Source organism: Syzygium oleosum, unplaced genomic scaffold (genome assembly GCF_021117445.2).
Source record: "Syzygium oleosum isolate NSW1041296 unplaced genomic scaffold, Sole_v2.1 Sole_v2.57, whole genome shotgun sequence".
In the NCBI taxonomy this organism is placed as follows: Eukaryota; Viridiplantae; Streptophyta; class Magnoliopsida; order Myrtales; family Myrtaceae; genus Syzygium; species Syzygium oleosum.
The window spans coordinates 667,771-683,399 of NW_026607541.1; the positions used below are offsets into that span (position 1 = coordinate 667,771).

The following is a 15,629-nucleotide window of genomic DNA, read 5'->3' on the forward strand; positions in this document are numbered from 1 at the left end:
GACACGTGGCAATTGACGGGTATACCAGTTTAGAGTTTTACCCTCCGTTTGTCAAAGGTGTACCAGTTTGTGATCTTTTGTAGTATTAATTCAATTTAACGTAGGGTATATTTGTCACAAATGTACCAGTTTAGGGTTTTTTTGGATCAAAATGTTAGTTTGGGGTAAATTTATCGCAAGTATACTAGTTTGGGATTTTTCGTGGTCAAAAAATTAATTTGAGGTAAATTTATCACAAGTATATCAGTTTGGAAATTTTCGTATTATTAACCCAAAAAGTAATGCATATGAGTATAGGAAAAGTAACACAAAACCGTGCACGTTTGGCAGCGAACCTTTGACTGTTAGTCAAAACCATGTTGAACTTTCATTTTACTACATTTGTCAATCCTTCGTCTAATGTTTGGTTCGCACATGCCTAAATGTGATTTTTCAAGAGAAAAATTGTATTTCTTCTCATTGTTTTTGGTCAAATCACTCCTTTGCCTCCATATAGGCTAAAACAAATCAAAATTCATACAATCAATGCAGAAAAATAAGAAATAATTGTAATGATCACTAAAAAGACGATGAAGACGATAATAACAAGAACAAGAAGATAGCATCGGGGGATCTGAGGGTAGTAAGTTCAAAGATAAAAGGGAAGGACACTAGAAGTGCCAAAAATTATATACGGCGCTCACTTTAGTGCCAAAAATTTTCGCCGGCTCACTTAACGATCACTTAAGTGCCAACGGCGAGAAATTCAGGTCAAATTGATTACATGGCTTTTATAATTAAAATTTTAATATGAGTTGCTTTTTAAAAAAAAAATCGATCCTTGTGGCATTTCCATGTGTATATTTCTCCCTCATCTTCCTCCACGTCATTTTTTCTTTGTTTTTCTTCTCTTTTCTCCCTTATGCATCCTGCTCCTCCACGCTTCATGAGATGGACTATTTTCACCGACACTCCCCATCACCACCCAGACCTACGAGTTGTGCCCCAACCTTCGACAACCCCTCTACGACCTCAACTCATTGTCATCGTGAGGGTGTCGAGGGCTCGAACGACCCAAGATCTAGGGTCTTCCGAAAACAAGGTTAGATTTGGGCTCACGGATGTTGAATTTGGTGTCCCGAGCAACTCAGTCTTCTTAGTCGGCTCTCTTCACATCGAGTTGATCCTATTCCGACTCTCTCCGCACTACTCCCAGGCGAAAAACGCTGACGTTCGATTCTTACTGTTGCCGTTGCTCCCTCGCCACCGAAAGACACCACCATCCGCCGTTCGCTACCCGCCATCCATCACCCCCTCCACAGAGAAAAAACTCCCAACCACAGCCAACCTACGCACAACAATCGTCGTCTCATGCTTGGCCACCATCAATCATCACACCACCTCAGCCATTTTCCCGAAGGCATCACCCAACCAAGCACAAGAAGAGATATGGGCGGCCACTATTAACCCACACCAGTCGCCAATATCTCAGGCCGGCCATAGTTTGAATCCACTTGCCATTCACAGCCCTCGCTAGTCGCCGGCAAAGCCGCAGTCAGTTTGTCCCGTTTCTGCTCTGTTTTTCAGCAAAAGAGGCTTGAAGAGTTTAGAGTTCGCCTGAAGCTTGTTCACTGCATCAACTGCCAGTAACGACTTTCCTCACTTTTTTTAAGCCGCTGGAGCCAATGCTAACCGTCGCCATTCGTCATCTCGGAGCAACAGAGGAGGGCTCTGTTCTGCCCTGTTTATCTTCAGTGTCAACTTAAGAGATTTTATTTGAACTCTATAAAGAGAAAATTTCGGAGATTTGAGGAGGCAAAATCGTGAAAGAGATCACGGCTGGCTAAGAGGAGAAATCAATGGGATATTTTTACTCGAAAATGTGGCAGGCAAGAGGCAAGATCGTCAAGTGATTGAGCGGGGTTGGAAAGAGAGAAATTAAGGGAAAGAATCAAGAATTTAATGCTCATGGAATGAGCTAGCTATGAAATCGTGGAGGTGATGAGTGAACTTGAGATGTATCTTATAATTATGGCAGCAAAAGATATATCTTCTTCTTCCTTATTATGGATACCTTCACGATTGCTCCATCCAAGGAAGAGAATATATCAATCCACTGCATGGATCGGATTTCCTTTTCCGACTAATTTTCGAGAACACTCTGAATGCTGTTGAGTGTCCCTGATACCAAATTGATTTCCTGGTTTCAATGGAATACTGACGGTCAGTGCTCCAACAAGAGCAAAGAATATAGCCACAAAGCGACTGACGGATTTATATGTATGCAAAAACACTTGTGTTAGAGCTACGGAGCAAAAAAAAAAACCAGTATCTGAATGCTACCATCATGACATTCGTAATGCAATTTTACTTGCACAAGAGACAAGCACTTAATGTATTTGTTTTGATTCAACAATTTTGAACCCCCGTTCCATGAATGAACCTGATAGAAAAAAATGAAAAGAACAATTACAAGCCAGGGTGACGGATCAAGAGTGAGGCGATATTAATGTGATATTTGAACTGATCTTCTTTCAATCCTCCTCTGCCAGCTCTCTGTGTTGACTCTGTCGCTTGCACTAGCACAAGTGCTGGTGCTCGCTTGTCACTGAAATAAACACTTTTTAATAACCACTGGCATTGAAATGATCACTTTTTAATAACGACTGGTACTGAAGTGATCGCTTTAAGAAAAATTTGGCACTCAAATGATCACTGTATACAACTTTTAGACGACATCGTTTAGGGGTTACATGCTGACTAGGCACGTCGGCGAGCCACATAGGACTGAGAAATTAATGAAATATGGCCACGTCGGATTTCTGGCGACTCAAATCGGAGTTAGCACTTAAGTAATCCGAAAAAAAAAACTTTTGACATTAAAGTGAGCGCCGTACACAATTTTTGGCACTTTTAATGTCCTTCTTCCAAGATAAAAGTGTTGAAAGGTCTAGATAAAAATATTGATAATGGAAGAAATCATAAAAGCACAAGAGGACCTTCTTTCTCATGATAATGGTGGTCTACGATCAATGACGGACCAAGGGGACTGGCAGGGGCCAATACATCACTCTGATCTACAAAGCTTCGGGAAGAACCTCAACGCGGCTCATCACCCTACCCTTAATGACATTATAGGAATCGAGGTTGAGATCATGTAGTTCCAAGTGATCCTCTTTCCACCAGCCGAACTGAACTTCTAGGTCACGTCCCATCACCTCCTCATAGTACTCTTGCAGAGTACCCACCCTCATTCCACTATTACTGTACGGATAGAACGCTAGAGCAAATTCTTCTAGCATCTCATTGAATTGGAGATGCTTGAGGTTTGCAAGGGTGAGGCCGCGGACGACAACCAGTAATGATTGCCAATCCAAGTGCCTGTATCGCCCAATGTTAAGACTTTGAAGGCAAGGCATTGCCTGACCTTTCATCAACATAAATCTCAGATTTTGCAAATCGTAGAGGAATAACTCATCGAGCTTTGGGAATGCTCCATCTCCAAAAACCAATGTTTCCCCATCTGACGCAGCATTCAGCGAATAATTCAAGCAAAACCTTGCTTAGAGAGGAAAATCTCGAAATTCAATATTGATGATAATAATGTTCTCCCTTCAAAACAAACCCTAAACACCATTTTATAGGGGTTAAACCTAATTACAATAGGAAACCTAATCATAATAGGAAAGTTACCTAATCTGAATTGGAAACCTAATCATAATACGAAAGTTACCTAATCTGAATTGGAAACCTAATCATAATAGGAAAGTTAATAAGCATCAAATAGCAAAATTACAAAAACGACCCTTAAAATTAACTCATAAAAAAATACTAAAATAATAGAAAAAAAACCATCTAATCGCATCACAGTTTCGCTTTCCGTTTGGACTTCTGTTTGTCCAATCGGTCCAGAAACGCACCACTAATAAATTCCGCATCATTCTCCTCCACTTGAAAAGAACTCGTCCTCGAGTTAAAATCAGGATCTGGATATAACAGCTCTGTGGACTCATGAAACGGTGACAAATCAGCAACATTAAAAGTGTTGGACATGCCCATGCTATGTGGAAGGTCTATAACATAAGCATTATCGTTGATCTTCTTGCTGACAGCGTAAGGTCCATACTTCTTTGGCTATAATTTACTATAAGATCCAGCTGGTAATTGCTCTTTACGAAGAAAAACCATGACTTGATCACCTACCGCAAACACCTGCTTTCGTCTGTGCTTATCTGCTCCAGCTTTATACTTCTGATTAGCTTCCTCTAGCTTCTGTTTGACTTCATGATGCACTTCCACAATCTGTTTAGCCATATGATCCGCTGCTACACTTTTATCTGCTTGCTTAGGCAACTGTACCAAATCCAGAGTATGCTGAGGTGCCTTTGTATAAACAACAGAAAAAGGCGACCTGCCAATAGAACTATGAACTGCATTATTATAAGCAAACTCTGCTTGTGATAAAGCAACATCCCATTGCTTCGGCTTATCTCCACAAATGCTTCGAATCAAGTTACCCAGAGTTCTATTAATCACCTCTGTTTGCCCATCAGTCTGCGGGTGAGCAGTGCTACTTAAATTCAAAGATGAATCAAACAGCTTCCATAAAGTCCGCAAAAAATGTCCTAGAAATTTACTATCCCTATCTGAGGTAATAGACTTGGGCACACCATGCAAACGAACCACTTCCTTAAAGAATAATCTGGCCACACCTACTGCATCAGAAGTCTTCCTACAAGGAATGAAGTGCGCCATCTTGGAAAATCTGTCAACCACAACGAAAACAGAATCCACGTCTCTTTGTGTCCGTGGTAAACCAAGCACAAAATCCATGGACAGATCTTCCCATATATTGTTAGGAACAGGTAAAGGCATATACAAACCTGTATTATTAGATTTCCCCTTAGCAGTCTGGCAAACATAACACTTTTGTACGTACCTACTGATATCTCTACGCAACTGGGGCCAGTAAAATTGCTCTTGGACTGCAGCAATAGTTTTATCACGACCTAGATGTGCAGCTAATCCACCATCATGTAAATCGCGAATTACCTTCTCTCGTAATGATGTCTGAGGAAGGCAAAGCTGATTGCCACGCATCAGATAACCATCCTGCACATAAAATTCTTGTACAGGTTGACCAGCAGCACATGACTCCCAAATTTTTCCAAAGTCATCATTATCTGCATGACAGTCTTTCAGCTGCTTGAACCCCAAGATTGGTTTAATGTAATCAACAAGCCAGCTCTCCTACTCAATGCATCTGCTACGACATTATGCACACCTGGCTTGTGCTGTAATCTGAAAGGAAATTTTTGTAAAAATTGACACCATCGCGCATGCATATCTTTGCTAATACTCTTCTTACTATTCAGAAACTTCAAAGCTTCATGATCAGAATAAAGGACGAATTCTTTCCCAATCAGATAATGCTTCCAGGTCTTCAAAGCTCTTACGACAGAATAGAATTCTTTAATATAAGTGCACCACTTCTGCCTTGCGTCACTGGGCTTCTCACTAAAATAGCAAACTGGTCTGCGCTCTTGAGATAAAACAGCTTCTATACCCACTCCACTAGTATCACAGTCCACTTCAAACAGTTTATCAAAATCAATTAAAGCAAGAACAGGTGCAGTACATAACTTCTCCTTAAAAATAGCAAAACTATTATCAGCTTCCTCTCCCCATAGAAATTTGCCTTTCTTCATACATTCAGTAATTGGGGCTGCGATAGTACTAAAATTCTTAATAAATCGCCGATAGAAAGTAGCCAACCCATGAAAACTCCTAACGTCAGAAACTGTTTTAGGAGTCGGCCACTCTCTGATTGCTCTTACCTTTGCCTCATCTAGCTCTATTCCTTTAGCAGTAATAATAAACCTCAAGAATAATAGCTTATTAGTTAAAAAACTGCACTTCTTAAGATTAATATATAGCTTATTAATCTGTAAGGCTGTCAACACCTCCCTTAAATGCATCAGATGATTCTCCTCAGTCTTACTATAAATCAGGATATCATCAAAATAAACTACAACGAATTTGCCAATAAAAGATTTCAGAACCTGATTCATAAGCCTCATGAAAGTGCTTGTAGCATTGGAAAGTCCGAAAGGCATCACCAACCATTCGTACAACCCCTCCTTTGTTTTGAAAGCTGTTTTCCATTCATCTCCGGGCCGAATCCGAATCTGATGGTATCCATTCTTCAAATCCAGCTTCGAAAATCACTTAGCACCGTGCAACCTATCTAGCATGTCATCCAATCTCGGAATTGGAAATTTGTAACCCACGGTTATCTTATTAATGGCCCTGCTATCTACACACATCCGCCAACTCCCATCTTTCTTAGGAGTTAACAAGGCCGGAACAGCACATGGGCTCATGCTATTCTGAATGTGCCCCTTTCGCAATAACTCCTCCACCTTTTCTTTTAGAATCTCACTCTCCTTAGGACTTATCCTATAGTGCAATAAATTTGGCAGACTAGCACCAGGAATTAAGTCTATATGGTGCTGAATATCGCGCATAGGCGGCAACTCATATGGAATCACTTCAGGCATCAATTCGCTAAATTCCTTCAATAAAAGCTTGACTGCTTCAGGCTGCTCCTCCACTTGTAATTCAGCCTTAGTCTCAATTGTTTGTTTCACGACCAACATGTGAATCTGTCGACCAGCACGATCATCAACAACCATTCGTACAACCCTTCCTTTGTTTTGAAAGATGTCTTCCATTCATCTCCGGGCCGAATCCGAATCTGATGGTATCCATTCTTCAAATCCAGCTTCGAAAACCACTTAGCACCGTGCAACCTATCCAGCATGTCATCCAATCTCGAAATTGGAAACTTGTAGCCCACGGTTATCTTATTAATGGCCCTGCTATCTACACACATCCGCCAACTCCCATCTTTCTTAGGAGTCAACAAGGCCGGAACAGCACATGGGCTCATGCTATTCTGAATGTGCCCTTTTCGCAATAACTCCTCCACCTTTTCTTTCAGAATCTCACTCTCCTTAGGACTCATCCTGTAGTGCAGTAAATTTGGCAGACTAGCACTAGGAATTAAGTCTATATGGTGCTGAATATCGCGCATAGGCGGCAACCCATCTGGAATCTCTTCAGGCATCAGTTCGCTAAATTCCTTCAATAAAAGCTTGACTGCTTCAGGCTGCTCCTCCACTTGTAATTCAGCCTTAGTCTCAATTGTTTGTTTCACGACCAGCACGTGAATCTGTCGAGTCTCCTTAACCTCAGATTCAAATTTCCTCGTAAGGGTAAGGAAATTATTTTCAGCAGCTTGTTTTCCTTTATTCTTCAGTGGCAGCAACGTATACTTCACTCCATCCTTCACAAGGTTATACTAATTGCTTCTTCCTGAATGCTGAGCATCTACATCAAATTGCCACGGTCTCCCAAATAACACATGACATACATCCATGTCTACTACATCACAATACAGCTCATCATGATACTTACCGATGGAGAATGGAATTTTACATCGCTCAGTTACCTGAATACTTTCCGCTCCATATTTAATCCATCCTAATGTATAGGGATTAGGATGCTTCTCCACGGGTATTCCCAACTTCTTCACTACCTCCTTCCCAATGATATTCTCCATGCTTCCACTATCAATAACCACAGTAAAGATCTTTCCCAGAATGGTGCACCTGGTTCGGAATAACTGATGGCGCTGTGAATCATCTTCCTGTTTTGGGTCCAACATCATCCTACGCACCACACAGTTTACTTGCTCCTCTTCTTCATCTTCAAAATTATCGTCCTCACCATCCGGTGCACAGCAATATCCATCTTCCTCCTCTTCTCTCGCTGCTACGTTTACGGTCTTTCTCTGAGGGCATTCATTAGAACGGTGCCCAGGCTGATTACACCCGTAACACTTTATCGCGACTGGTTTAGTATAAGAGTTAGGGTTCGCAGTTTTCTGTGTTTGCGTTCCCTTATCCCTTGACTCGTTCATAGGGCGCTTTTCTACCACCTTATCTTCCTGATTTCGCCCTGCGTTAAAGCGATTATTGAAACTGCTCTTTTCTACCGAACTGCTCGAACTGCTACCTCGATAATTTTCGTAGCCTTTTCTTCCCCTGTCTTGCTACATCAATTCTGCCTTCATCTCCATATTCTTGGCTTGAGTTAAATTTCGCAGAAACTGTACTTCAATTTTATCTCGAATGAAGGGTTTCAAACCATCAAGATATCTGGTCACTTGCTATCCCTCCGTCTCTGATAAATTATTCCGCTCTGCCAATCTCATAAATTCGGCCGTATACTCATGCACAGTTCGATTGCCCTGCTGGCAATGTTGGTACTGCTGGAATATAATCTGTTCATAATCGGGTGGAAGGAATTCCTGCTTCAATAGCCTCTTCATTCTAGTCCGAGTTCGAACTCTATCTTTCCCTTCTCGTTCCCTCTTATCCTGCAATCTCTCTCACCATGCAAACGCACCCCCCTTTAATCTACAGGCTACTAATCGCACCCTTTTCTCACCAGGGGTCTCTATATAATCGAAAAATCTATCTATATCAGCAAGCCAATCCAGAAATTCTTCTATACCCAGACTACCATTAAAATAAGGGATATCGACTTTCAATTTAAAGTCGTTACCTTCACGATCGTCATAGCGTCGTCGTCCATCTATCTTATCATGCCTTCTCTGAAGTCCTCCCTGACGATTTCTGCCACCATAATCAGCACGTTCCTCATCAAAATTTTCAGTCTCTTCTTCTTCCGAACTCTCTGAAAACAGAGGGTTATTCTACCTGCGGACAGGAATAGGTCTATCAACAGGATCACCGCGAGCAAGATCTGCACCCGGCCGTATGTCGTTCCGCCGATTCCGGTTCACATCAACGCCGAGACCTTCGAATCGTTATGTTAACTCGTCAAATCGTTTTTCGAAACGACGAAGACTTTGATCGAATCGTTGATCCAAGCGTTCCATTAAACGCTGCTCCAAACATTGCAGCGCGTTGTCCCCAAGGGTTGGGGCTCCAGACTCCTGAGCATCGTCACGAAGACCACCGCCAGTTGCCATAGGCTTTGATACCACCTGACGCAGCGTTCAGCGAATAATTCAAGCAAAACCTCGCTTAGAGAGAAAAATCTCGAAATTCAATATTGATGATAATAATGTTTTCCCTTCAAAACAAACCCTAAACACCCTTTTATAGGGGTTAAACCTAATTACAATAGAAAACCTAATCATAATAGGAAAGTTACCTAATCTGAATTGGAAACCTAATCATAATAGGAAAGTTAATAAGCATCAAATAGCAAAATTACAAAAACAACCCTCAAAATTAACTCATAAAAAATACTAAAATAATGGAAAAAAAAACCATCTAATCGCATCACCATTTCGCTTTCCGTTTGGACTTCTGTTTGTCCAATCGGTCTAGAAACGCACCACTAATAAATTTTGCATCACCATCAAAGGCATTAATCAAGAGAAGCACCACTAGATTGGGCAAATTCTGGAGAGCAATTAGGGGTCAGTTTTCAATCTGGTCCATGCCAAAGCCACATTGGCCAGATTGCTCAGTAGAGGAAGCCATTGAGGCAGCTTCTTTAGACATCCTTTGATAGATAGACCTTGAAGGGGCGGAGGAGGTGAAGATAGAAAATCCAAATCAAAAACTTCAGACTCACTTTTTATAGCCACATTTAGTGATCAAAGGTTGGTCTTCTCGAGGGAGTGGCATAGTTCCTTCGCAACATCTTTCTTCAGATCTGTTACACCTAGCCTCCTCAGTTGACCTAACTCTCCCAGCTCTTGCATTGTATTCTTGCTCCAACTACCTCCAACATTTATGCAATACAATTTCTGTAGTGATGTTAGTGCTCCAATGCCCTAGGGAGCTGAAAATCCCTTTCTAGCACCAAAGGGTAAAGAAGCTATGATTTCTGCCTCACGGTACACCAACAGATGCCGTAGTTTCTTGAGCTTGGTTATCTCCATAGGCAGCTCAGAGACCAACGTGTGTTTAAGATCCAGAGTCTCCAGATTTTGGAGTTTCCCAATTGACCTAAAAATGATGCGCACGTCGGTCCTTCTCAAACTAAGATACTTCAAGTGGAACAGAACTGGAATTTGTAAAGGGAACTTGTGAAGGGATGAACCTCTCAGATCTAACACCCTCAGCAGCTTAGAGCCACTTGGGAAGAATTGCTCGTCTGAGGTGGATGATGTTCCTAACTGAAAAATGAGCAGAGAGTGTAGGTGGGGGAGATTTAGCTGGTTCAGTACGTTGTTGCGGGTGTATTGGACTGACAGACGCCGGACCCTTTCGTCCAATTCTTTTTTCTGCTTGGATGCGAACGAAACAAAGTTTTCATCCCTTAGTTTAGAAAGGATACTTTCACGCATTAGGTCATGTACCCTACAACGTCTTAGCCTTCCGTGTGAAATTGTATCTACAATTTGCACGAAACTTCTGTTTGTAAGCTCCTTCAGGTATCTTTCAGCAACCTCCTCCCGTGTTATCCCTTCTCTTTCCTCAACAAATCCTTCTGCTATCCACAGACGGATGAGTCTCGTACACTCAATCACATGATCCTCTGGAAATACTCCCAAGTATAAAAAACAGCTTTTCAAGTTATAATGCACATCATTATAGCTCAAGCTGAGAATTTTCCTGAATTTTTGCATCATGTTATTGCTTTCTAGTTCTACAGCAAGGCTGCGAGAAACCCTTTGCCATTCCTGAACATCTTTTGCAAAGAGAAGACCACCAATTGTCACTATGGCAATTGGCAAACCCTCACATTTTTTCAAAATCTGTTGAGAAAGGTTTTCTAGGTGAAGAGGACAGGGTTTCCCATGGAAGGCTTTCTTGCAGAATAACAACTATGATTCTTCTGGAGACAAAGGCTTAATGGCATAAACTTTGGATTGGTTCGATGAGTCATTAGCAATGTCAGCCATGCGAGTAGTGATTCTTATTCGGCCACAGAAATTGCTATTAGGCATTGCATTTTTTATATCTTCTAGTGCTTCTAATTTCCATGTATCATCTACCTCTTTTGGTGTAGAAAGTCTTTCACTATCTACTTGAGACTCGTGCTTTTCATGAATTCTATTCCTTGAGGGACTGGTTGCTTAATTTCTCCATGAAGTTGTGCAATCATGTCCTTCAAAATGTCCTCAATCTTATAAGATTGAGAGACATTGATCCATGCATGGCTTTGGAAGTAGACTTTTACTTGCTGATTGTCGTAGACTCTTCTTGCTAGAGTAGTCTTCCCTGAACCCCCCATCCCTAAGATCGATACAATTTCAAGTCCGGATTCTCCGTCAACAAGCCACTTAATAAGCTCTTCTCTCGGCTTGTCAATCCCCACCAATTCACCTTCCTCGACTAGAAAAGCATCCTCCTTGAGATCGTGCCATGAGGTGCCTCTGGTGGATGCGCTGGCACTTTGCTATGTGCAATACGACTTGAAATAGTATTGCTGATGCCCTTCGCCAATGCTGCAGACTCTTGACTTGATATCAGCTATTTTGGAGGAGATATGATGGCGTGCTTTCAAGTTTTGTAAGGATGACTTGATCTTGTGAAAGTACCTCATGAGCCCATATCCGTGATCTCTTGCCAACTTGAGCATATATTCATCCAGAACATCCTCCGTATCGTATGCTCTCTCTGACTTGTTTCACCCATACCTACAACTCAGGGTCATCTTCTTGCCACGACTCGGCATGTTCTAAGAAGACCTTCATGCTCTCAAATTCATCTCTAATGAGTTCAATGTCTCCACGTACTCTTTTCAATAGTTTCACCTCTTTCTCAACAAACGTAGGAAGCTTCCTAACCAAAATGGACACTGCAGATTCTGCCATATTTCTCTTGCTTACTGATCACATGGGATCAAGACTTGGTCAGGAAGGATGTAACATCCTCACCTCGGGGTTATTAATGCGACATTCTAGGCGCGCTGCCATCCCATTTCCTTTATCTTCTCATTAAGAGCATGACGACCCGTTCAATTTCATATTATCGTTACAAACAAGCAGAAGCATAAACTCGGAACAATCAAATAAACAACGGAGTTAAGACAAGCACCATGAGTAAATCTTATATTTACTGGATGGCATATATATATTTCATGAGTGTATTTTACAAGCCCCTTTCTACGGGCCTTTTTCCCTTTTCAACACACTACACGTATCCGCGTAGATCGTGGAAATTCCTATCTCCTCTAGCGTGACTATGTCTCCCAAAACTGGTGTGAAACTTCCATACCTACAAATCTAAAAAATGACAGAGTGAGTCGAGGACTCAGTAAGTAAAACTCACTAAACTCCGGATAGGAGGATGTCTCGTCATCGAACAAAGCACATGTCATAGCCTCATCAATTGATAACAGATCAATAGCAAAGATGCTTCAAACACACTCATTTTTGTCCATAAGATGATCTCAACTTGCCTTTCTATTCGAACAACAACATCTCAACCAAAAGCATGCGTATTCGAACAACATCTCAACCAAAAGCATGCGTACGAGGGGTTTATTACTTCTCTCAACCGTTGGTACAGTTCTTTTAGAAATTCTCCAAGCAACATTCCCTAATCAAGGGCGACGGCTAATCATCCGAACTTAATCAGCCAACGTCCCCAATCAAGGGCGACGGCTATTCATCCGAACTTAATCAGCCAACGTCCCCAATCAAGGGCGACGGCTACACATCCGAACTTAATTGGCAACTTCCTCAATCAAGGGTGACGGCTATTCTTTTTCCTCGTGTGACTATGGCAACAAGCATCATATCACCATGAGTACTTCAAGCAAAGTGTATGTCATGTAATACAACCTCTAGGATCTTATGTCATGCTAGGCTTGGAACCAAGTTCGTGGTCCAATCGACCGGCCATGGCGTCGACCTATACCAAGCAAGGCTTGGATCGGTACGTCTCAATACCGATCCTCCAAGTAAGGCTCGTTACAACATGCCTCGATGCCAAGTGAAACTTGTTCATGACCCAAACGTGCTTTCACACATCATACTAAATACATGAGCAAACCTTGCAAATGCATACACATGCGTGGCAAGTTAAATCAAGCATTCACAATCAATGTAATTCACACAAGCACAACAAGAACATAACTCGTCCAACAACATAACACGACACTCTCGTCAAGGTTTAATAAGTCTACTTACAACCCTCTAAGGTTGATGGCCGGTGGTGGCCTAGTAGCGAACTGAGCGACACGATGCGGCACGGGCACGGGTGCTGGCAAGGGCGCGGCTGAGAGGAGAAGGGGCGGCCAAGAGAGTGAAGGCGTGAGGGAGAAGGCAAAGCCTTAGGTGAACATTTGCCTTATTCACATTGGACCACCTAATGCATTGATCATCCTAGCATTAATGAAATGTAATGATGTATAAGACACCTAAGTTAGGTGACTCACCTCCTTCATTTAATGTCTAGATTTTGTGTAATCATGGGCTTTGGATTTGATCCTATCCAATACTTGCTCACCAAGACAAGCTTTCTTCTTCTAGAGTATTCTATTTTGTCATTTTCCAAGAATTAAAGCAACCATGAGGATGGTCTTGAAAGTCTTTGGCCATCATTAGTCTTCCTCTTCAAACTTTCAGTTAAGGCCATTCATTCCCAAACTTGGCTTCCAAGCTCCACTCTAGGGTCATTATACCCTACTAAGTCATTTAAGGCCATTTATTGCCTAACTTGGTCTCTAAATTGTCAAGAAATCTATTAAGTCTAAGATCCTCATGATAACTTCAAGATATGTCTTTGGTCCCTCTCTCTTCTTAGCTTGGGCGTGTACATCATTGTCTTAGTCTCCAAGACACAAATTATTGGTGTCTTCCTCAAGATACCTCACTTATTGGCTTGGTGTCCATTATTGGTGTCTAAGTTCAATTATTGGCAACTTAGTCAAGTCAACTTGTCTTTTTGTTCCAAGAAGCATTCTAGGCGTGACCATGTGGCCTTATCAAGAAACATTCAATAATTGGGGTCCTTGATAGTTCTAATGGCACATCTTTCTTGGAACGCCCAATTTTCACTAAAACTCGACTTAATAAGGAACTAAGGTAATTAGGGGTTTCAAGTGCCATAAACGATCGACCATCCCATTTGAAACCGAGGTTCGGTGTAAAAATATGTCCAAGTATGGTTGGAAACAACCGAGCCAAAGACCGAGCAGAACGGTACAAGGCCGAACCAGCTAGAATTTCTTGGCACATGGCCTGTTTGGTCAGCCCTGACCGGGCACAGGGCCTAGCACACGGTCGGGCTACACGGGCGCAGGGCTGGGTACATTGCCAAGCCATATAGGCGCCAGGCCGGCTACATGGGCGTAGGGCTGAATGCACGAGCGCGGTGCCAGGCCGCACGGTCGGTGCGCCGAGCGCATAGCTGGGCCACACGAGCGAGGAGCCGGTACTTGGGCTGAACACACGCATTGGCTCACGGTCGGCACAATGCATGGCCCATGGCCAAGTCTGATTGGCACGGAACTAGGTCTGGACCAGAACTAATGGGCACAAGGCCTGGCACAAGTGTCAGGCACAATGATTGGCACACGGCTGGTCCATGACCTGACTGACGAGCACAAGGGCTAGTCCATGACCGGGCACAAGGCCTGGCACAAATGTCAGGCACAATGATTGGCACACTGCCGGTCCGTGGCCTGACTGACGGGCACAAGGGCTAGTCCATGACCGGGCACAAGGCATGGCTTGCACGGGCAGTACAAAGCCTGGTCCGCGATCAAGCCATAAGGCTCTTGGCCTGGCACATGGCTCGTCCATGGCCTACCGGACTCAACGCAATGATCCATGACCGATTCGCGACCAGTCCATATTCGAGCTTCAACGATCCATGATCGACCCTCGGTTGTCATGTAGCCACATGGAATCGAGTATCACAGGATTGATCCATGGTCGCTCGCGATCGGAGCATGGTCTAGCGGAATCACCCGCGACTGACACATGCCCGCATGGTACCGATTCCATGGTCGTCCCAGACCTTTCCACTAGAGACCCTTATGGTCAAAAGGTCGATCCATGGTCAAATCACTCTAATCAACTTGCGTGACTGGGGAGTCATTTCATTGTTGATCCTTGGCCAATACATGGACGATCCTTTGATCAAACCATGACCAATCCTCAATACACTCGTTCCGACCATACCATTCGTTCCATTACCGACCTTCAGATTGGACCGCTCGCCAATTCCATGGCTATTTTCCTTAGTCATCTTGGTCCAAATTGGGGATGTCACAAAGGAAATAGGGTATAGCAGTTTGCTAGTACCGTCTGAAACCATAAGAAAGACTCCCTTGAATGAACATACAAATAGGCTTGAGCTCATATATTCTGCGTCCATTTGACGCATCCAATATGGTTATTCCATACCTGATCGCACAACAATGATTCCGATAGCTAAGCAAACTCCCAAGTAAAGCATTTCATTGGACCCCAGAGGCAGCATCTTATATTGCACTATTCCATTGATGATTCCAGCCGACAACAGCATTTGTCCTTCATGGACTTGGCAATTTGTTCCTCGTGTGGACTGGTCAAGTCACAATCGAGTCAGCAGTGAGATTGAGCAGTGGACGCGGGCGACACAAACTAAGATTGAGCAAGACCAAAA

The 15,629-nt window shown here is 42.8% G+C and overlaps 1 pseudogene; it reads right to left on the reverse strand.

The window, feature by feature from the left end:
- Positions 1 to 3,056: 3,056 nt before the first annotated feature.
- LOC115687320 (disease resistance protein RPM1-like) lies at positions 3,057 to 11,845 on the reverse strand (annotated as a pseudogene).
- Between the last annotated feature and the right edge of the window lie 3,784 nt (positions 11,846 to 15,629).